At 46.2% G+C, this 22,572-nt stretch overlaps 1 protein-coding gene across 1 annotated transcript in view; it reads left to right on the top strand.

Annotated features, from left to right (window-relative positions):
• The window catches only part of PPP1R16B (protein phosphatase 1 regulatory subunit 16B), a 46,279-nt gene that overhangs the window by 6,639 nt on the left and 17,068 nt on the right, over window positions 1–22,572 (top strand). The window lies entirely within an intron of this gene.

Below are 22,572 nucleotides of genomic sequence, written 5' to 3'. Positions count from 1 at the left end.
AAGGACGGTCTGTTTAGATTCAAGGTGTTTTAAATTGAACCGGGATTGGCCAATGACTGTTGGCAATTCCAGATTTTGTCTCTTACTAGAAGTGGCTTAATTCACTTAATTGGCTTCTAAAATTTGGCTGCAGTGTGTTTTGGAGGGGAAACTTGGAAACAGTGTCTCCTTGGTTGAGTGTACCACTGAATGCAAATTGGGCATTTCTTCAGTTTATTAGTATTGTCGATGGTTGCTTCTTAATGCAACCATGAGTAAGGAGTAGTCCCTTTTGAAAGGAGATCTGGGCAATGGGCAGTGAAGACTGAAACTCTTTGGGTTGTGCATCAAGGTGCAGTAGGTAGGATATGTAAGGTCACCATCTGCTCTGCAAACCCTGCTTGGCCAAATCACAGCAGGGAGAGCTCAGGACGCAACGGCCGCCTTTGCTGGGAACGTCAGGACTCGTGTCAGCTGAAGGCAGATTATTGATGGGACCTTAATTCAACCAGGTGCCTGGGGATGTTCATGCATATAACCAAGTGCTAAATCCCTGGCGTTTCACCTTTCCCTTCCCTGTTCTGGCTGCTTTGCTTCCAATGATGTGGAAACAAGCATTGAAGTCTGAACTTCCCGGTATCTGCTGATAGATCAGTGACTTTCTCTAGCCAGTAGCTTCCCAGCTTGGTCTTGATTTTCCCAGAGATATCAGTGGCTGCTGTCCACAGGAGGGGACCCAAGGCATGTGAAGTGCAGCAATGGCTCTGGATCTGGGGTGGATCAAGCACTGAAAGCAGCATGCCTGGCTGCCTGCTCAGTGGGATAACAGTGTGGAAGGGCTGACGCTACAGCCCAGGCAGCCCCTTGCTCCAGGAGCTGTGACATGGGCTTTCCTGCAGGCAAGCAGGAAAAGCAGGAAAGCATGTTTCTTACTTGCCTGTCTGCCTTCCCGGTGTGTGCTGTTTCCTATGCTCCGATTAACTGTGTGTTTTGTCCCACTCCAATAAGGAGAAACCAGAGAGCATAAATAGCAGCTCAGTGGGGGACCTCTGGTATCTTCGGCGTAATAAACTGCAGCAACCCGGAGTGAACTATCATCTGTCTTCCCACCTTGGCCATGACCTCCGATAGCCAAGGCTCTGTCTCGCTGTGGTGCTGTGTTGTGATATCTAATCCAATTCTGACAAAAGGGCATAAGACATTAGCCTGATCATCCTGAGAGCTCACTGGTACCTGGCATTTTGCAGCATCATTCTGTTTTCTGTTGTGTTTCATTTCTGTTGTATTTTGTAAAAAAACAAAACAAACAAACCAAGAAACACACAGTTCTGCAGGCAAGTTACTAACTCTTCTTTGCAAATGAATATTGATGGAGAAATTAGTATTTTTGGAGGTGGTCTCCTTGCAGGGCTAAACCTCACGTGACTGCTTTACCCTAATGCAGCTGAAAACGCAGTGCTTGGATATAGTTTCTGGACAGGAAGAACTTGGCTGTAAGCTGTGGCTGCAGGCTCTGCTTTCTGCCCCTTCTCCTGGTCAAGGAGAACCTTAAAAGTGGATTAAATCTATTTGTTTTTTTCCAGATTTAATTTCCTGCCTTTCTGGATTCGGACCAGCTCAGCTCCGCTGGTGTAGATTTCTTCCTCCTAGAATCATGGAAAATAGAGGTTGAGAGGGCCCCAGGAGGTCATGTAATCCACCTCCTGCCCCTAGGCAGGATCAACTATATCCAAAATGCTTGCTAATGAGGTTGGAGTTAGGTGTCTTACTGTATTTATAGGCCTCTCCACAACACAAGAGCATATATACCTGTGCAAGTGGCACTGCTTCTCATTCAGTTCTGCATATTTTTTGTATTTGCTTATATTTATCTTCCTTTATTTTGCTTTGCATCCCATCCTTATGCTTATTGACTACGAGTTTTCCTACTTCCGTGGAGAATGCTCTAATTCTTTCTTTAATAGCAGTTGCTATGGCAGCTGGTTCAGGCAGTGCCTTATAACCTAATGCAGAGCTGCTTTTCATACACTTTCACTACTTGTTTTTTCCTCTGGAGCCTGGCCACATCTTTGGGAAACCTTATCACCTGCTGCAAATGTCTTGACGAAAAATTGAAGAAAAAAAAATTAGATTCTGGCACAACTGTTAAAAATGTGTCGTAAGCTTTGCCTACCCTCTAACCCATCACCCAGAGGATGCTAAATAGGCCAGGAAGTGAACGGTTTAATTCTGTCTGCTGATGCCTTTGTAATCAAGAGCCAAGATGCAATCAAGCACCCTGCACTCCTTTTAATTCGGGGAACAAGAACCCATGTGCAGCTACTAGCAAGCGGATGTAGTTTCCACTGAGGTCCCTGCAATTTGCAACTGCTTATTGCTGAATTTGGCCTCTGAATTCCCTAGATAGCATGAGGTAAACTGACTGGAAATGTTACTCGTGTAGGAAACTGGCTTTAGTTGCTCTGTGTTTCTCATGCTCCATATACATTTTAGAGCAGTTTGCAGCATCTGTCAGTTTGGCCAAGGATTTTAAGCTCGATCTCGATTCCCTTTTACCTGGTGGTCTTGTCTTCTCTGCCTGGCTTTGCTTTCCAAGTGGCACAGAGGAGTGGTCCCTGCCTTGAGTATAAGACCACCAAGCTCTGAATATCAACAGGAAACTTCTAAAGTCTCATTTATTTTTGTGTGCCTTTGCCTGGGCTGATAAGAGAAATACTATTATTAGTTAAAAAAAGAAACCAAACAACCAATACCACCACTACCCACCCATTCCCACCCTCAACAAAAAAAAAAACCACTTTTTTTTTTTCCTCCTAAGGGCTACTGCTATAGTGTTCACTCTAAAAAGCAGAGTCTAGAGCAGGAATTAACCTGAAAGTCACTCTCAGACTGTTCTCATCGGTTGCACCAGCCCTGTTTTAACTTGGTTGGCAGCTGATGGTTTCCACAGTAGGGAAGAGTTATCTGCACACAGCTTGTATTTTGCCCTGTGCTACACCTACATCTGTCTGGAAACATCTGTGTTTTGAGTGGGTGGGGGAGATTCTGGCACCTTCAAAGTATTTCCACTCTGGTCTGATTCAGAGCAGCAAAGGTTGGAGATCAAGTGCTGATATTTGCACGATTCTGGTTGAAATGACAGTAGTGAGACACGATGGCTTGGGGTATTCAAAGTCTCTCGAATTATCCAATCTGAAGCATTCTCTGTGTCAAAACCATCTATTTCAATAAAAGAAAAATTTTACCAGCAGACTATTATTGAAGAAAACCATGAAGTACGTGCACAGGAATGGAGCATCTCTGCTGCAACAAGGTTTCATTGCTGCAGGACATCTATGGTCTGCCCAAGGGCCTGGGACAAGGGAGTCACCTGGAAATCCATGTGAGTTCTCAGCCTCTTGGAGCTGGAAAGGAGCAATGATTCACAGTAAAGAGCAGCCATTTCACTCATGTTAGGGACATGGAGAGAAGAGACTTTCAGCATCTGTCTGTCAGCGTTAGGATCAATTCTCCTGTGCTGTCAGAGGAGACAGGTGAGATCCAAACTGGGGTGCCATGATTAACCCTTTGGAGAGTTCATCAGCTCTACTGAGACCAGGACATAACTGAGAAACATGGGGCTGGACAACACAGGGCGCTCCCATGGTTTCAACCTACTTAGTTTCAACCTACTTAGGAGCCCAGACTTTTCATGACTCTCAAACTTTTCAGACCTGGTTTAATTTTTTCACTTCAGATCCTGTCAGTTTGTCTTTAATTAGCAAGGCTAGAGCAGGGCTCCTCGGGAACTTAAATGGGACTATTCTTTTAATTAAAATTTTGGTTTGGTAGCCTGAAATAGCAGGCATCAGAAGGAGCGAGAGCTCCAGCAAAGAAGGACAGTCCCTGTGGATCTGCAGTGACATCCTCCTGATTGTCAGGCAGTTGATCACAGGGTTTTCTTTCCTCCTAAAGCTGATGCTGTCAGAACCATGATGGAAGCCCTGAATGTGCTATGAAGCTCCAGTCCAGGCTGTAACCAGTCAACTTCCGACCTGCAGCATGCTGGATGCTGTGCCAAAACCACTACGTACCTGGGTTGGTAGGTGACAGTGGGGTGTGGAGGGATGCTGGAAGTCCATTTTCTTTTATTAAAAGGGCCAGTGAGTTTAAAATTTCATCTTAAAGGGCATCTAAGCAGGATTTTATGTGTGGTTTCATAGTAAATTTATTCTTCCATAATTTCAATCATGCAGTTGTGAAATAACTACGAACAAGCTGCTGTTCTGTCCCCTGACCCAAATTATTCTCATCTGTGGCAATTGTCTATCTCTCTTCAGAGCAAGGAAAATTGTCATTTGAGTACTGGTCACCTCTGAATCTGTAGTGTGGATTCAAAATTTGGGTTATCATTGCACTGTATCCCTCAGTGCTCTGAGATTTCCCATGTGTTTAGTAGCGACAATGTTTGCAGCATTGATCTGTCCAGTTATCCTAAAGGGAACAAGAGAACAGGAAATATTTCTTGTTTCACTTAAATTCAAAGACTTGCCTTCTAGCTGAGTGACAATATTTGTTGACTGATTTCCTCCTGTGAAGTGGGATTGACAGATTGAATTGCAGCTAGAGGTGGAAGGATCTGTGCCCAGCGCAGTGCAAGGGTGGTAAGACAGAGGTCTGGCCATCTGGTTTTGCTTGATCATTCTCTTGGGTTTAAAAGCTTCCAGAAACATGCTGCTTATTTTACCTTCCTGGACCAAGGTCTGATAGGAACACATTCAGCTAGCACTCACTGGGGGGGGCTTCTTGTGGATCCCTGAGCATTTTGGCACAGATCTCTACAGGTATTTGGATATTTTAGTTTTTGCCAAAGTCAGTTTGGTTTGGTCACATAATGCATTTGTGCTCCTTAAGAAAACAGAGTCCATCTGAAAAATACTCAGCTCGTTTCTGTTGGGTGCTGGTGAAAAGACGATCCAGTTGAGCACTCGAGCCTCATAGCATTAAAATATACCGACATGACATTTTGTCCCCCTTGGGGATTGCCCTGACCAGCACCAGGAGTTCCCAGCAGCAGTGGTAACAGCTCACCTCTTTGCTGTGGAGAGGAGTGGTTCCCTGTTCTGTGGGCTCCCCACCCTCCTCCTTCCCTTCCCACAGGAAGGGGCTGTGGGTTTTCCAGCCATGGAACAGGGAAGATACTGGGGATCCTGTTTACCTACCTGCTGAGCTGCTCGCATCTGTTTAAAACTCCTCCTTGCAACATGCTGCTTATCGCTGTGGCACCTGGTTTGCCAGCTGTCCTGTCTCTGCTCTGCCCTCTGGAAAGAGCTTTTCATCATGTGTGGAGGTCCTCAGATGCCACAGGTGGGATGCTGGTGTGGGCTTCAAAACCCAGCAGGCTGATTCGAGGGGGTAAGACACCAGCGCTGGCTGCTGTGTAACTGGGAGATGAAAATAACAGCCTGGTCCCCCCCAGACCATGCAGTCTTGTGGCTGGGGAGCAAGAGAAGGGTATTTATTCACACTGCAGTGGGCAAAGTCGCTCTTGCAGTTTTGCACTGTCCCAAAGCAGTTTCAGTATTAGATCCTAATAAAGGCCCACTCAATATCAGCTCCTTGGGAGGTGTCACATAGTGTCTGACCTGAGCATGAGCATGGAGGTTTGGTGAGACTCCTGCAAAGCCTTGGCTACGTTTATCATCTCTCACTAAAATATGAGAACATATGGCACTGGCTGTTTTGTTGTGGACATCCCTTTGCTCTTGTTGGGAAGTCTGAGCTTTCCACAGCTGCAGTAGAAGCCTGCAGCGTGGCAGACCTGCTGTGTGGGAGGCTGCGCTCCCGCAGTGGAGAGGAGATGGTTTCAAAGAGAACCAGACATTCCTCTGAGGGCTGTGCTTCTGCACGGGAGCCGTTTGCCTCAGCGTTACAGCTCTGGGGGCGGTTAGCAAAGGCAAGCAGGGAGACAGAGCTGTGACTGGAGAGGGTTTGCTGGTGGAAATGCTTGTGGGGAAGGTGAAGGCTGGAGGTCTCCTTGCCAGAGCAGGATGCACGCAATGCAGGAGCAGGGCGAGCGGTGCAGCTCTGGGACAGCCTCCTGCAGCAAGGGAAACCTCGTTAGATTTGGCACAACTTGTAGTGTACAGAGTGATCATGGAAAATGCTGACTTGTGGGCTTAGGTGTTTAGCCTGAAAAAAAGGGTCATGGGCTGGGGGGGGACCTGCTTTGGAAAATAAATGCTTACCTATGCTTGTGCATCCCCTGGGATGCGCACAGCTCCAGAAAGAGCGGGACTGGCAGGAGTGCGCAGGGACGTGGCCAGGGCAGCCCTCCCCGAGCCTCTGAGGGAGAAGCCTTTGGCCTGTCGTCCCCCCGGGAGTGAGTCGTTCCCGTGGGCTCTGGGGAGCGCCGGTGCGTGAGGAGCTCCACGGGGCTTTTGCCCCTGCCAGCCTGGCTGCCTCTCGCTGCAGAGGTGGTTGCGCCGGCTGGTGCTGGTGTTAATGGGACAGGTGGGAGCTGCGCTGGGTGTGCCAGAGGGGTTTCAGGTAGCGGTTAACGAGCGATTGGTAGAGCAGGAGCCCAGGAACCCAGCAAGTGGCCACATTTAACTAAAATCAGCCCCTTGTAAGCAGTGGTGGTGGATGTGCATCATGGTGAGCTAATCTCCACGGGGAGAGGATCTGCTGGAGGAGGTGATGGCTCCCAGGTGCCCTGGCTGGTCCAAGTACTGGGATCCTGGATCTCTATTGGGCTTCCTTTTGGAAGCCAGGCAGGATGTTCCTGGGGGGTGTGTGTGTTGTGTTCCCACAAGATTCAGCACTGCAAGCATCTCTGGAGAGCACTGACATGCCCTGGCTTAGTCCAAATGCTGGCTTGTATTGGGGAATACATAACCACTTCAGTGTGCATCCTGGGGGTGGGATGCCTGGGGTCCTGCGCATGGGCACAGCCAGTGCTTCAACCCAGTTCATCCTGCGTGGCTCTTCCCGCTGGCTGAAATGAGCTGCACCGAGAGCCTTGGTCTGACAACGCAGCACCAACCTGCCTGTAATCAGGATAAGCCGCCCAGTGCAGAGAGAATGGTATTGCCAACAAGCATCACTTAATTAAATTTGGGGGGCTTTTTTTAATGGCCTGTTTCTTTTTGGACAGCTGCTTAACTGGGAAAGTAAGCTGGGGGAGGGAAGATGTCCTTATTTAAAAGGGTCTACCCTTAGCCCATAAATCTGGGCCAGATCTGCTGGTACATGCTGGCTGCTTTGTGCGACCCTGCTAAGGAAAGCAACCATAAATGTCGCTTTATAGCTGTTCTGTTTTGCTTGATGAATCTGGATCAGTGTCTCCCTCCTAATCAGGTTAGTTTTCTTTTGTCTACGCCTGTTAGGGGAAACCTAAACTGATTTAGCTATTCTCATCCATTTTCCATTTGCCTGATGGCTCTTTCCGCAGGTCGGCTGTACCTTAATTACTGTTGGGTTGTTTGATGCTGTATCAGGTGACGCTCTAGTGTATAACTTTGTAAATCCTAGCCAATATTCACTGGTAATTTCTGCCGGATGATTTGTTTCATTTTTGGACAGATTAGTTTTAAATTGGCAAATACACTAGATTTCAAGAGAAGACAATTGCTACTAGCTGTCAAATAGAAAACACTAATTATCAATTATGTTCTATTGAGCCTCTGTTGAACTGATTTGCTGTAGAAAACACAATTTTCTTGGTACTCTATCTTCAGGAAATCTGTTTTTTGTGAGTTTCGCTCTCTCGATAATGGTGATGTATGCTAGAACATAGAAGAGAGGAAAAATTAGCTCAAGATTAAAATCTGTGACACCCTGGAATTTAAATCACCTGTTTCTAGGAGTACAAAACCATTATCTGTGCTGGTGTGCCATAAAATCCTCGCAGATGTGCGTTCCTTGTCGCTTCTGCATGTAAACCCTGTCTCTGCGCATGATTTACAGAGCTTTCCCGGACACAGCAGGGTTTACTGAATGCGGTGGCTTGTTTGTTTGCTCTGAATAGGCCCCAGTTTTGAAAACGAGCCTTGAGTTACTGTGAGACAAGATAAGAATAGTTGGGGGAAATTTCAGTGTTCCTGCCTCGCTCTGGGGCTTGGCTGCAGCGCTGCACTTCCCGTGACTCAGAGCAGCAGCAAGGCACCAGCTTCCTCTGAAATCACTCGTGTTTTGCAAAGCTGCTGGTACGGTCATTAAGTAAATCGGGTTTTAAGTGAGTTATTCTCCACTGCAGTTGCGTGTGATGTCTAAAATATCTCTCTGTGCTCCTGTTTTCTTTAATGCACTTGAAGTGACTGCCTGGAAGGACAGGTGGAGGCAGAGAAGCATCTTCCAAAGAGGCTCACATAGCCCTTTCCTGACTCCAAACTGTTTTTTTTTTTCTCTCATGGTAAGTCAAAGATGGGTCAGCAGTTTTTACCAAGCTATTTTTCTTGTGAAATGGAAGTGTTATCTGTGAGAGGAGGTATGGTACCCACATGGACACATGAGAGCCAATCCATAAATGTGGCCAAATAGGACCTGTCAGTGGGTCAGCATAGCCTGGCCCCTGTCTCTCACCGCTTGGTTTAGTCCTGGGGGATATGCTTAATCAACAGCAAATTTCTCCTTCGGGAATACCAGAAAGGAAGGGATTTCCAGCCAAGAATTTGGGGAAACCTTTAGTCCACTATTTGAAGGATGTCCTTGATTTAAATACTCTTGGGTGGAGGAAGGAGGGACCAGGTGGTTGCAAAGCATCGCAAACCTGCTGACAATGTAAGGACCTCTTTATAGGAGCTCCTGCTTCTCCCACAGTTCCTTGAAGGACCTTTTTCTGAGGAGGGGTTGCATATCTTGCCCAGGTGCTCTGGGGCTCAGGTCTATCTGAATTCCCATCTGACCAGGGCTCTTGATGCTGGTGCTGGTGGGCTGGTGCTGGGGTGAAGGAGATGGCTTTGCCTTACATCTTGTCCCCTTCCCTCGGTGACTCTGCAGATCACAGCTGCTGTGATTTGTTCCTCTCCACCTGCAGTGGGGATGGCCTTGCCTGAACCTCGCCTGCGTGTGCTGAGTGTTCATCTCTGCTTTTATTTACTAGAAATCCCTGGTGTGTATGTTCTCCTTTTTAATCTCTTTGATGCTGTTGTGCATTACAGGCACAAAACACCTGAAACCAATGTGGTTTATTGGGTCTGTCTAGAGAAACAACCCTCTTGAGGTCAGCCCAGCTGGGGAGCAAGGCTTCAGCAGTGGAGAGGTTCATGTGACCTGTCCTGAAAGCTATCTGTGCCTCATGCCAAGCCTGATTGTCATCTTGCTCCTTTTAGCCCCTGCAGTTGTTCTGTCCCCAGAGCACTGTATGTGGCTATTTGATCTTTGAGGGATGCATGTTTGTTGGGAAATTGTCCCTTGCTTCAGAGCTCCCAACTCCCTGTTCGGTGGCAGAGGCAGCGCCAGGGCCTGCTGCTCCGTCCTGTGTCCTTCAGCTGGAGGTATGTGGTGAGGCGTGGCGATCTCGACCAGCAAAATGTGCTCCGTCCCCTCATAATAGGTTGCACAGATGATGCAACTCATGCAACCAGGGCTCATTTTAACTCACGTTTTGCTGGTGATCCCCTTCTTCCCAGGTGTGCCAGATGGAGGAGGTATAATGGTCCTGTCGGGGCACGGAGCCAAGCCAGAGGCTACACCTGTAAGAGCTGGCAGCAGTCAGGGCAGAAGCGTGCAGCCTTCACACGCTCCCTTTTCAAAGGGGCATAGATAGAATTTGGTTCAAGGTTTGTAGGTCAGGTTTCCGTTATACAACTGTATTTGTTGCAGCTGCTTGTGTGAGATCCAGACCTTGTTGGATATTTCTGGTTTGGTGGGCTCCTCGTCCTAGGAATTATTCTTTATGATGAGATGTACAGAAAGAAACAGGATTTCTCTGTGGTAGCACTAACTGGGGTGGTAATGGAGTCTTGGAGTTGGATTTGCTTCAGTCTGGGACATGTGGGAAACATCTCAAGGAGCATTTGTTACAAACAACTGCTTAGAAAGAAAGAAATTTTTTTTAAGATTGTGTTTTTTCCAGGCAAAGGTAGGACCAAAAACAGTTGAGGAGGGATTTTACAATTGATCACAGATCAAGTGAAGAGCATCAGATCTCCTGCATTCCCCAAACAGGTACAAGTGCTCGTGGCACAAGTCACACTAAGCATGCGGATCTCTGCCCATAGTTGAAGGACAGGACTGATTGTGTGAGGAAAGTTATACCCCCGGTTTAGTGAGAGTGCAACCCTGCTATTTCGTCTCACAAGGGGAAAAATGGTCTGTGGTGTCTTCAGGAGCCAGAGCAGCTTGATTCCTGTCCTCACAATGGGGAGGGCCCTGTCACCCTGGCTAGCCAGCCCCACTCCTGTTCTTGAAGGACTTGCTCTTGAGGATGTTGACTAAGATACTACGGGCCTCTTCTGCTGGATGTTGGTCAGCAGAAAAATGCATGTTCTTTCACCAGACGCTGCCAAAGTTGCTTGGTTATACTTAGTGCTGGAGATACTGAATTTTGGTTTTAGTAGCAGGAAAAAGTAGGAGAGTGCTGGATCCGGCCCAAGTGGTTGCACGGGACTGCGTGTCCTCCCAGTACTGTGCATGAGCCTCGAGGTGACTCCTGGTTCCCTGCGCTGTCACTGGGATCCACCTCTGCAACCTGTAATTAGTGCTGTCAGCAGAACAGTGTAAGCACCCACTTAAGCATTAATTACTTTAATGAACTTACTAAGGTGGGTTTAGCTACTAAAGCATTTTGTTTTTGTTACAACTTTTAAAGTCAAAATATTAGACTGTGGAATCGATGGGAGATGGCACAAAGCTCAAGCCTGGCTTTCCTGTTGTCTTAATGTTCAAAGTGTGGGTTTTTTTTAGGTAATTTAATCATGCAGTCTTTTCTCCTCCACTGCACAGAAGCAGCTGTGGCCAGCAGCGTGGCAGGAAGGCGTGAGGAGTCTCTCTGCCCTTTGTTCACATGCAGGTGTAAGGGATGCAGTGAGTACAGGGCAATCTGCCATTCAAGCCCAGAAGATGGATGTCACCTTTCTTGCATTGTGACAGCTAAAAGGTGGCCCATGATGTTTGGGCTTTTGTAGTGTTAAATATGTAATGACAAACTCCCTGATGTGAGGGATCTGCTGGTGAGGGAGCTCTCTTATAAGCAAACAGGATGGAATAAAATGGTTCATTAACAAAACTGGTTTAATACAGAAGTAGGCAGAGATTTCACCACTGTGGAGAGGAGAATGGTGCTGCCATTGCTGATGGCAAAGCTTAATGGGGAATTTTAATGACTGCTAATTATTTTGAAACCTGCAATTTTCTTGGGAAATGTGATATACTTTGGAAACTGAAACTTTTCTCCACTGTTGTGGAAGGGAAAACTGACTTCTCTGAGCTGACTCTTGCTGAGGGGGGTGTGGGAGGCATTTGACTTGCAATACTAATGTGGAGAGTTGGACAGGGTCTTTCATCTGAGGACAGGAGACCTCCTGAAGGGACAAAGGGGGAAAAGTGGGCTATATTGCACTCTGCTCCCTGCAATTCCTTGTTCCTAGCATCAGGGAGTTATGTCTTCAGTGTTCAGAGATACTGCTCTGATAAATGGGATGCTTTAAACCTGTGTAAGAGCTGTAAGAATGATGTTTGTTGGTTTGTTTTTTTTTAATTTGGTAGTTTCAACTATGTGTTTTCTTAGTACTAATAAGCTCAGATGGAAATACATAGTAAAATAAATTTTAAAAATCACTGTAGGCACTGAGGATGAAGTGCTCATCTCAGAAGCAGGATGAAACGTCAGTGACCTGGTCGTGCTAAGGCAAAGCATTTTCTGGAGGAGAATTTCAGCTTTTTTCCTCTTTACATTAAGTAAAAGAAGGCTGTTAGAGCAGTCCTATAAGTGTTGTGAGTCCTGAGCTCACCTCCGCAGTGTGCCCCGGGCCTGTGGGTTTGAACCCCAGACCTCCCCTCTCATGAGGGAGCATCCCTGCTCCTCTGCCACCAGGCACACAGCTCTCAGCACTTTGTGACAGGGAGCTGGTTTTCTCTCTCCACCCAGCTCTGATCTGAAGGGGTTTTCCGAATTCGAGCAGTGTTCTGCAGATTAAAATTTTAAGCTGTCTGAGATGGCTTGTGAAAGTGGGAATCGCTCATTAAAAAGGAAAGTGCTCCTGACCCCTTGTGTGGTTTCTTTCTTTACTGCATCAAAGTGCAGGAAGCTTAGGACTGGAGAGCTGGCAGCGAAAACTGGCTTGTTTTGAATCTGCATGAGGCTGACACGTTGGTGTCTGCAGATACAGCAGGGATGGGCAAGGCAACAAGTTGGACTCTTTTATTTTTTTTTCATTCTGAAAAGTGTAAATGACCTGTCAAGCGCTCGGGCTGCTTTCCCTGGGCTAACCTCCTGGCAGTCATGAAGCCATATTGCATCATCTGGCCTGGGAACACTCATCTGCTACTTGAGGTGGTGGGAAGCAGAAATCACATAGAACTTGTGACAGAAGAAGTTTGAGAGAGTTTTCAACTTTGTGTGATGGAGCACGTGAAATAAGTATTAAAACAAGGTGGTCTGTGTGTAAAGCACTTGGCAGTCAGGTTATAGACCAACCCAGGTTGTATTGCTGCATTCCTGTTTGTTTTGACCTAATTTAAAGGTTCTTTCTGCGGTCTCTGAAGAGTCATAGAAGGGGATTTCAAACGTTCCACAATGAAATTAGGAAATGTTAAGAAAACTAACTTTATGTCCACTATTATTTTTTTAATTTAATTTTTTAAATGTGGATGCTCAAGATAATGGGTCTTAAATTTGGATTGCATGACTAGCAACCTGCAGCAAGTTTATACTGTGATCTTTATTGAGCAGACCATCCTCAACTGGATCAGACCCAGGGCCCATGAAATGGATGGTCTTCAGCTTTGGCCCCTGCCTGAGGGGACTAGCGTCCTCTGCGCACAGCAGCTGTCACACAGATTTCATTACATACCTTTTGTCAGGCCTGTCTCATTGATTGTAAGTATTACTGTAGCCGTGAAGACCCTGCATTTCTGCCAAGCTCACGTGCTAACTTCTAATTCAACTCTTAAGTGTATGAAGTGGTTTCCATGCAGTGCTGAATACCTTTGACGATGATGTCCGTGGATAAACTCTCTTTGACTTCTCTGACAAGGGTCTGTTGGTTGCCAAGGGCTGGGAGAACAGTCCCTGTGGCTCTCTGATCTATTTGGTTATGCTGAAAACAAATCTGCAACATGGAGAGCTGGGGAGCACAGGTATTTCTTGGAAGTGCCCCTGCTTGGTATGCAGTGGTACAAGGAACACCCACACCTCCAGTCCAGGTCCCGCTAAGGGGCGTTCTACCCCGGGCTGTGGGACACTGTGTGGTTGCCTGGTGCCCTGTGACAGTTCCCTGAGGCTCCTCTGCCCCACACCGGTGTCTGGTTGTCACGGGTGCTGGGAGGCAGCAGCTGTGTGGGGGTGACACTCGGCATTGGGGGTTGCTTTGGGATTGGAGGTGTTTGGCCTGGAGAGCAAACTGAATGCGCTTTTTTGTTAATGCAGAAAAGCAGTTCTGGACTGTGTGATTTGTCTGTGTGTCGTAGGTGCTGAAATAAGGATGGGAAGAGAAGTGGTTTGAAACTGCGGGAATGCTGGGATTTGATCAGCCCTAAAAACTTTCAGACTTCTGGGATTTGGGCTTGTGAGAGGGGAGACAAAAAAGAGGTTTTTCTGTCTGGGTTGCTGGTGAAGATCAGGGATGGTTGTCAAATATAGGCTTGGTGACCAAACATGCTCCATTCTCCACCTCTGTGGCGTCGTTCCCAATTCGTAATTAAATGAGCATGTTGCCATACTGCAAGCCCTCCAGATGACCTTGGCCCCCCACCTTTTGTGACTCGCTCTCCTGACCCAGCCCAGGTCCTCGATGTGGTTATCAAAGAGGTGTGAGCTGAGTGGTGGAGACCTTCCTGAGGGAGAGATACCAGCCGAGAGCTGCTGCTGAGCCATGGCTTTGGTTTCTCTTTTTAAAATATCCATGGACACAGTTAACAAACTGTCAAATACAAGGTTCACCTTGGGGTCTGGTGCTGTCGGAGTTAGTACTGAGACTTCAGCTGCTTTGCCCCGTTCCTCTTGGTTGAACAACAGAGAGGACAGGGGAGAGGAAAGGAGAGTTTTCTTGTGCTTAAAGGGTGGAGCTGGGACATGGGACTCAAGGGCACTGTCACAGCTGTGCCATGGACTGTCACTGTGACCTTGGCAAAGAAACCTGAGCCTTCAGAGTCTTGCTCTAACTCGGGCTGAGATGTCACATCTGTGAAATGAGGCAAATACTGATTGTAAAATCCAGGAAGACAGCCTGGAGCTCTTGGAGATCTCTGGATGAAAGGCTCTGTTGAAATTCAAATCTCTGAATCATGTAAAATTTGCTGCTGAATAATTAGAGGTTGCAAGAACAGAAGGGCTGCTAAGGATCAGCCAATGCTTCTCTGGTAAAGTTGAGGTTGCTGCTAAACTTACGTGAAAGTTTTCTTTCTGTAGCATTTGCTTTGTAAAAGGAAACCACAATCTTTCTTGATTTGACATAAAAGAAAAAAAAAAAAAGGGAGGACTCTGCTTTTGTAGACATTTCCCTTCCAGCACTGCATGGCAATGCAGCATTTCCCATAAGAAACAGTGCTGTGAGCAGCGGGGGTGTTTTACCGGATCACACTTTTACTGCTGGCGTGCTCCTGCGTTCTCCTGTGTGGGGTAATGGTGTGAGACACATCTGGGCTGGGTGTGACCTGGGGGCTGGCATCAGCTCCTGCTGCTGCCATGTCCCTGTCATACAGGGCTGCTTTGGAGAGGGCTGCACTGCGGAGCCTGTCCCAGCACAGCGTGCAGGTGTTCAGACCTTGGCTACGTGGCGCCCTGTCTGATGAATGAATGTGATCCATGGGAACAGACTTAAGGATGTGACTTGGTCCTGGGTCTCTTAAAGACCTTCATCCCCAATACACTCATCCTAAAGTAAAGGGAGACAGAGTTGGAAGGAAAAAAAGAAAAAACAAAATGTGCTGATTGAGGTCAGAGTGGATGCTGCTGAAGGTGGAGAAGGTACTGAAACAGGCAGAGCAGCTGGAGCTTCTCTAAAGACCAGGACAAGGTTAGAGATGCACAACAGAGAAAAAGGGTCTGTGAAGTGGGGCAGGCTGAGGAGCAGAGAAGGGGGAGGTCCTGATCTGCTGGTGAGCTTCTGGACTGTGGGGAATCCTTTGGTATTAATTCAGGGCAGCTTGAAAAGCAGATATATATTTCCCCACCCCACCACCAAAACCTCTTTTCCATTACTTTAAATAGAAAGTTTCCTGTTTTATAATTGAGACTCTTAAAAACATTCATGTGATTCAAGTCAACATACAGCTGCTTAGCTGAGGCCATAGGATGCCTGAAATACGAGCTGGGGCAGAGGCTGTTGACTCTGGAACCTAATAACGCTTCCAAATGGCAATATGAACTATTTCCTGCTACACAGAGCATATTAGAGTATCCTCTTGCAAATACTGGCAGGCTGGCTCTGCGTGGAGCTTTGGCGGGTATTGCAGTTCTGGTCCTCAGATCATCTGTTATGTTATTGTGTTCATGTAACTGGGGAAGCTCTTCATGTACTCAGACAGCTGCAAAAGCTTACCTCCTAACACCATTGCTCCCTTTTATCTAAATACTTCTTAAGCTTTAATTTCTCTTAAAACCAATTAATTTTTTTTTGCTGCATTTCCTTTTTGGTGCCCTGAAAGATTTATTTTCTAATAGCTTTAGTATAAACATGACAGGTGATGACTGCTGTGTGTCTCAGTAGATAGGTTTTGCTCCAATACATCAAAAGTAGTTTCTGACCAGGTATGTAAGTGGGATCCTCTGTGCTACTCAGATAAAAGCCTTTGATGTTGTGTTGTCTGAATGGATTTGCATGTGTTGTTGTGACTTCCACGAAGAGTTTTTTGTAGGAAGAAAGCTGGAAGTAGCCGGAGCAGTAGGAGAACAGGAGCTGGTGGTCAAACATTTACTTACTCTGTAGGTGCCCTTTGTCTAACTCTGCCTGAAACACAAAGGGAAGTAAGATGTGTTGCTTGCCTGCTTGTACCCACTAAACCTGACGGTTTAGGTGGGAACTCAAGAGATGGGGGATGCAGGTTCCTATCGAGCTGCTGCTGGAGGACGTGGCTGTCCCTCATCCCTCACCTTCTGTTGGTGTTCCCTGCTTAGGCCACTGGCTTGTGTGGCTCTGACCACAGCGGGACGATTCCTTCTGTGCACTGTCAGTGCCTTCTGCTGAGCACCATTGCATCCTAAAATCCAGCGTTGCTCTGCTCTTTGCTGCAGCTTCTTGAGTCATCCTTGGGAAATTTAGCCTTGGTCATCTTGATCCATACTTCCATAAATCTGACTTTTTTTTTTTTAAATACTCTTTAAATCAGCACCATTCAAATACCTACTCCAAAATGTGTGTCTCTAAGAGAGAAGAGGCTCTTTGGCAGCCCAGGTGTCACTGTTGCAGTGGTATTGGGGAACCTGCTTTCCTGGCTCCCTGCCCACAGAAATCCTGCTGGAAGGCACCTGAGCCCAGAGGCTATATAAAACACTCGTCCCTTTTAAAGCCCATCATCTGTTTAAAAACCATACCAAAATGATTTATTTATTTTTCCAATAACAGCTGAGGAATGGGAAACCAAGAAATAGAAATAATCTCTGACTTTAGTTTTCTTTTATGTATTTGGTATCTCCTGTGTGGACCAATTTCACTGTTAGTCTGAGCAGGAGGAGAGGATGAGGATGCTTTCGAACATGGCACTACATCCTCAGAAAGCTTTGTCAGATGGCAGCACCCTCTAATTTTTATTTTTTCTGTTGAAATGAATTTCGCTTTGTTTCTGCTGCGTCCTTTGAGCATTGCTGGTTGCAGATGAGTAACTTGCACACTTTATCTGAGTAATACCAAGTGGATGGCAGCCATTAAAGAAAGATGCTTTAGCATCACTAGCACTAAGTGGATTATCAGAGCTTGAAGTCCTGTAGATGTAGAACAAGAAAAAATATGGGATACAGTAGAGTTTGGGCTGTGGCCCATTTATCCGAGATGCAGCTGTAGGTGTCTGTCCCCTTACAGTGTTGTTCTTGGTGCTCTAGTACTGCAACGATGGATAGGGTTCAAAGCGTAAAGCAAAGATTGACTGAAATAGACACAAAGACAGGGAGAAAGAATTGGGCCCTCCCCATTAGATAAATGTATGTTGTTGACAACTCTCACTTGCTGTCAGAGTAGAACTTGTGTACGAGCTGGGCCGAAGCTCTGCAGGAAGAGCCTGCCATGTGAAGCAAGGCTCCTCGGGGCTGAGGAAGGGTATGTCCTCTTAAGCAAGAGCATCAAAATCAGAAATAGGTTTTCATTGAGACAAGCTGCACCTGGGCTGAGCGTAACTTCATGAAATGTCACTGCCCATGTGAATATGGCACAAAGCAGATGGGGCTCTGCTGGCCTCTTCCCAAACTTCCCAGATTTTGTGGGTATATTAGAAAGAATGTGTGTGCCCAGCTACAAACTAGGTGGGAAGTGTCTTAACAGGCTTTGAACTTCCCTGAGAAAGCTTGGTGATCAATCATGACAGGATGTATCAGTTGCTAGCTTAGCAGGCAAACAGGGCTGTATTTATTTTTAGGTGTACTAAATGTTTGAAGCTGTCTGAGTGTGGGGTGTTGTTTTCTGTGGGTTTTTTTTGGGTTTTTTTTTTGTTTTTTTTTTTTGTCTTTCAAAAAGCTTTAGGGAGCTGCAGAGTTTATCAATGGACCAGGATGAGCTATCAGTTGTACGTTGCAGGGAATGGAGGATAAAGCTGAGTAAATTCATCCTGTTACTGCTCAGGGTTTAGATATGCTCTTAAATATGAGTGTCATAGTATGCTGTGTTAGGAAGCTGGATGCTTTGCTGGCAGAGCGCTCATAGCTTCAATGCTGTTTTCCTGGCAATGTTTCTCCTGTGTAATAAATATCCCTGCAAAACCGTAGCAGTAAAAATGCAGCTTTGAAGTAGCTGAGCCCACCCGTAGGACCATGCCTGGCAGGCTGAGATCAGTCTTTCTAGACCTTTGCCAACACACCTATGTGGCACAGACACCGCCAGTATCTCACTACAGCTAGTGCTGGCAAGTGTTTCTTCCCTACGCTGAGTGTTTGACTAAAGGTACATTTGGGTGGAAGTGACTGCTAGCAATGTGTAAAAGCAAGCATCTTAATCCAAGTGAAACTTCATTTTATTCAGTGAAATCAAGTATAAACATACAAGACTTATTCTACTGCCATAAACACCACAGTGCAAGAATAACTTTTAAAGGTGGCCTGAGGACCAGAAAGTGAACTAGAAGAGTTTAAATATTTTCAAAAACAAATCATCAGATGCAAATGATCAAGATAAACCTGGATTTTTAAAAAAATAATGTCCTGTGTGTATGTAAACTTGGAGCACACAGGTAAGCCTGTGGACAGTTTGCCACTATATATTTTTTGGGAGGAATCAGGACCCTCCTACCAGAAAAGTGTTTGGGGTTTTTTCCCCCCCTGGTATTCATATCAGTTTCAGTTGGCTTTTTTCTCTTATGAGTTATTAATACTTGAGGTATGCAGATGCTGGGTATAGATGGGAGTGTAACAGTATCCAGAATTTTATGGTGTAGCTTATTGACCTAGGAGGAACTGCACTGACAAAGGCATTTATTCTCCATGGACAAGTCTTCATCTGGTTTAGAAACATTTCTGGAAAAGCTGTTTCTAGTATAAACTCAGTGGAAAGTAACATAAATGAAAAATGATGGTGCTGTAGTATCTCTTCAGGTGAGAGAACAGATTACCCCACACTGAATTTTCCTTATGGCCTTTGCAGTGTTTTGGGTTTTTTGTCTTCCCCCTGATTTATAGGTCTTGGGGAGAATAAGTGAGCCTTTGACATGCTTGGGAGGAGAGGGAGCTCCTCAGAAGTGGGTTTGTTTTGTTTGGGGAGGAGAATCTGCCTGAGGCTGCCCCAGGACATGTGATGGAGAGTGACTTAAAACCTAGGATGTATTTTCACAGCTGTTGTGGGAGCTTTTTCCATTTAACACAGCACAGATGTGGATGATAAAATATAAATTGAAGATTAATGTACACTATCTTGGTGTGTGAGAGGTTCAATTATAGGCAGAGCAAGCAGAATAATGGAAAATACATTTGAGTGATTGTTCAGTTAATATAATTTCCAATGAATTATTCACAATTTGTTCACCCAGCTCTTATTGTAATAATTTTCATTCCCTCATTTACTATGCATTTGGAACTGCTTCCCACAACTTGTGCTTGACATGTAAGAAAGTGTATCCACGCATCCAGCCCCTTCTCTCCACCTGCCCCCACCTACACAAAGGACAGATTTTAAAGGGCTCAGCATTTTAGGCACTGAGCTCTCTTTAAGAAGTTAATTGTAAGTGTTAAAGTGGAGGTTGCTGCCTGCTGAACCCGCTGATGTGACCCATAAAAGCCTATTCTGTTGGGCTTGGAGTGACCTGAGCTCACAGAGGGGCTCGCCGAGGGCTCATTTGCACACTGTATCTTGTGCACATGGGGGGGATCTTCCTTCCACGAGTGGTGTGCTGAGGCTTGAGCTGACAGAAGGCGATCAGCTGGCGTCGAGTGATTAGCCTGCGTCCTTGCGAGCTGAAGCATATGCTTCCCACCTGTATGGCAGCATTCGTGCCCAGGGGTGGGAGGAGAAGGTGTTGGGCTTTGCAGCAAGGCGTGTGGCACCAGCAGGCTTGAAGAGGAGAACTTTGCTTGCTCAGGTCCCTGTCCCTTATGTTGTGCATTAAGTAGTAGAGTGGGTTGGAGACAGTGCCACAGCCCTGGGGCTGAGGGTCTGGCTTCCAGCACTGCAAAGCATCACACTTGTGCCCTCCTTTCCTATTCTTAAGGCACTGGAAAACCCACAAATGCACATTTCTCCTGGAGTTTATCAGAAAGGAGGACTCATTCTTCTCGGCCATGTGGGAGGGGCTGCTCCTGGGTAGTGGGCATGGAGAAGATGTCCATGTCCTCCCTCCACACCCCTCTGCAGCTCTGCCTGCAGGGAGCAGGGTGTGATGAAGCTGCTCTTTGCCACCCCTTGCCCTGCTGCTGGGGATGGTGGGTAGGAATTGGGGCTGTGTTCTGCTACAAGTTTGGTGAGACACTGGGTAAATCCCCTCACTTGTAAAAAGGGGCATAGGTAATAAGAAATGGCAGTTCTTGGAGCCTTCTGCCTAGTTGTTGGGATGTGTTGTTTGGAACATGGGGAATACCAGAGGCAACATCCCTCTGACTGTGGAGAAAAGAGCCAGGACTCATTGCTGCCTAGCCCTGGGCTTCCACTGCCAAACCCCCAGATTCAAACTTCAGCTTAGGACCAGTTGGAAAGGAGTTTGATCTCTTCTTCAAGCCATGTTTGCCTGGACTCATTGCTCCTATATCCATACCTAACTTCCTTACCTGACTTTTCTATGCTCTTTTCTGGTGTCTTGTGGTTGTCAGTCTTCAGTGTGTTGGGAGATACTGGGAAATGTCTTGAGGGCTGTGGTGAGCCGGGCTGAGGGCTGGTGGGAGCCAAGGGGAGGTGCACTGCAAACATGAGGGCTGCTGCAAGGGTTAGTGGAGAATTCAAAGCTGCTTTATGGTAAGATAAATCCTTCTCTGAACCTTAACCCTTCAAGGACTCTTACAAGCTCTGTCAAGCCATGATCACAAAACCTTCAACACAAAACCCCATACTCCATAGCAAGCTGGGATTTATGCTGCTGCTTCTTGCCATGGAGGGACAGCACTTTAAAGTTAATCTGCCAGCATCTACTTGTCCAAATCTCCATAATCAGGCAAAACATGATTATGGAGATGCATGTCATTAGAACACAATGGCTCTTAAATGACTGAGATTGAATTAATACGCTAATGGCAGAGCATCCAAAGTAAATAAGATACAACCAGATCCACTCATGAATGACTCACCTATCACTCAGCTTGGATTAGGAGAGCAAGAGCTTGGGGCTGGCCAGAAACAGTAGAAGCATGGTCTTTAAATTGGATATATTGGCTGGGGTTCAGTACTCTTATTACTGTCAAGCATGCAAGTGTTGGGGGGTGTGAGCTGAGTGTAGGCGTGGGCTTCCTGCACTGGCCTTTGAGCTGGAAAAAACTCAGACTCTTTGGACTTGCCGCGGTGGGGGACAAGTTTTATTCTTTGTTGTATTCTGCTTTTTTTGTATCAGTTTCTTCAAGCAAGTGTCAATGCCTTGAAATTATTTCCAGCAAACGTAAATTCCAGCATTCGTTTTGAGTTGGGCAAAGCAATCCTGTGATATAAAGTGTTTGATTTCACTTCTGTCTGGTTTTGCCTTCCTTTCTGATAACGTCAGACCAGTGGCTTCCAAACAAAACTTCACTTTGGTTTTGATTTGCCTTTCTTGCAAGTGCCTTTTCCAGATCTTTTAAACAAAGCTTCATAAATCAACACTGATGTCATTGTGGACATGTTTTCTGTGTTCCGCTTTGGATGCCAGAAGTGCTCTGTCCCCAGGGGCAGCCCTGGGGCTGTGCTGGGGGAAGAGCTCCCTCTAACAGCAGGAGCAGGGGCTGCGGGGTGCTTCGGGAGTGAGCAGCCTTGCAGTCATTTTGATTGCCAGCTCTGAAGATGGTTGTTGCCCTTTTAGCTTTGATAATTAGCTTCCTTATTTTGCACTTAATGGTTGCATCCCTGACATCAAATAAGATGGGACTTGAGTATCTGTTGCTACCCCGGCCCCAGGGAGATGATTATGAACTTGTCTGTGCTGTCAGTGATGTTTGAGGTGGGAAAAGCATTAGGTAGTGAAATCTCTGGAGGAAAAAGTAGGGAATGAGCAAGTAAACAACAGAAGATGGGTATAGATCATCAAGATCTGTCAGCAGTGTTGACTTTGAAGAGTTCCTGGTGTTGCTATTAATTTACATCCTCTGCCAGGCTTATTGCTATTACCCTGTGCAAGATCTGTACCTCAGAGCAAACTTTATTTTCATCTAGGAGCTAACAACTTTCCATGTGTTTCAGAAATTTGCATTTTAATGGAATAAATCTTATCCTTTCCCCTGAAAGCAGCAATTAAAAAAATAAAGCCCCTGGGAAGCTTTCTTCAAATACCCAACAGCTCATGTGAATTGTCCAAAGCAACCCTGGTGTATTTAGGTGTGCCAGGCCCCTGAATATATTAAGCTTCTCACCCCAGATTGACAGCTTCTTGAGGCAAGACCTTATCCCTCCCACAGTGAGATCTCTCTTATGGTTGTAACTCAGGACCCAGAAATACTGATTGTCTTTGAGCTCTCCGAGGCTTTGAGCAGAGGCTGCACTCAGATGTTGCAAGGTGCAAGATAAAAATGTAGACTGTTCTAGCACGACCATATGAAAACGATAGCTGTAATAGCAGTCTCCTTTAGAAGGAAGTTGGGAGAAAATTGTATGCTGGTGCTCTCTGCTGGATAAAACCAAGAAAGATTTTTTTTTTTTTTTTCCT

The sequence above is a fragment of the Athene cunicularia genome (assembly GCF_003259725.1).
Source record: "Athene cunicularia isolate RWA chromosome 20 unlocalized genomic scaffold, athCun1 chr20_part1, whole genome shotgun sequence".
Taxonomy (NCBI): domain Eukaryota; kingdom Metazoa; phylum Chordata; class Aves; order Strigiformes; family Strigidae; genus Athene; species Athene cunicularia.
Note: the sequence above shows the minus strand (reverse complement) of the source record. Positions and strands in the feature narration are given on the sequence as shown.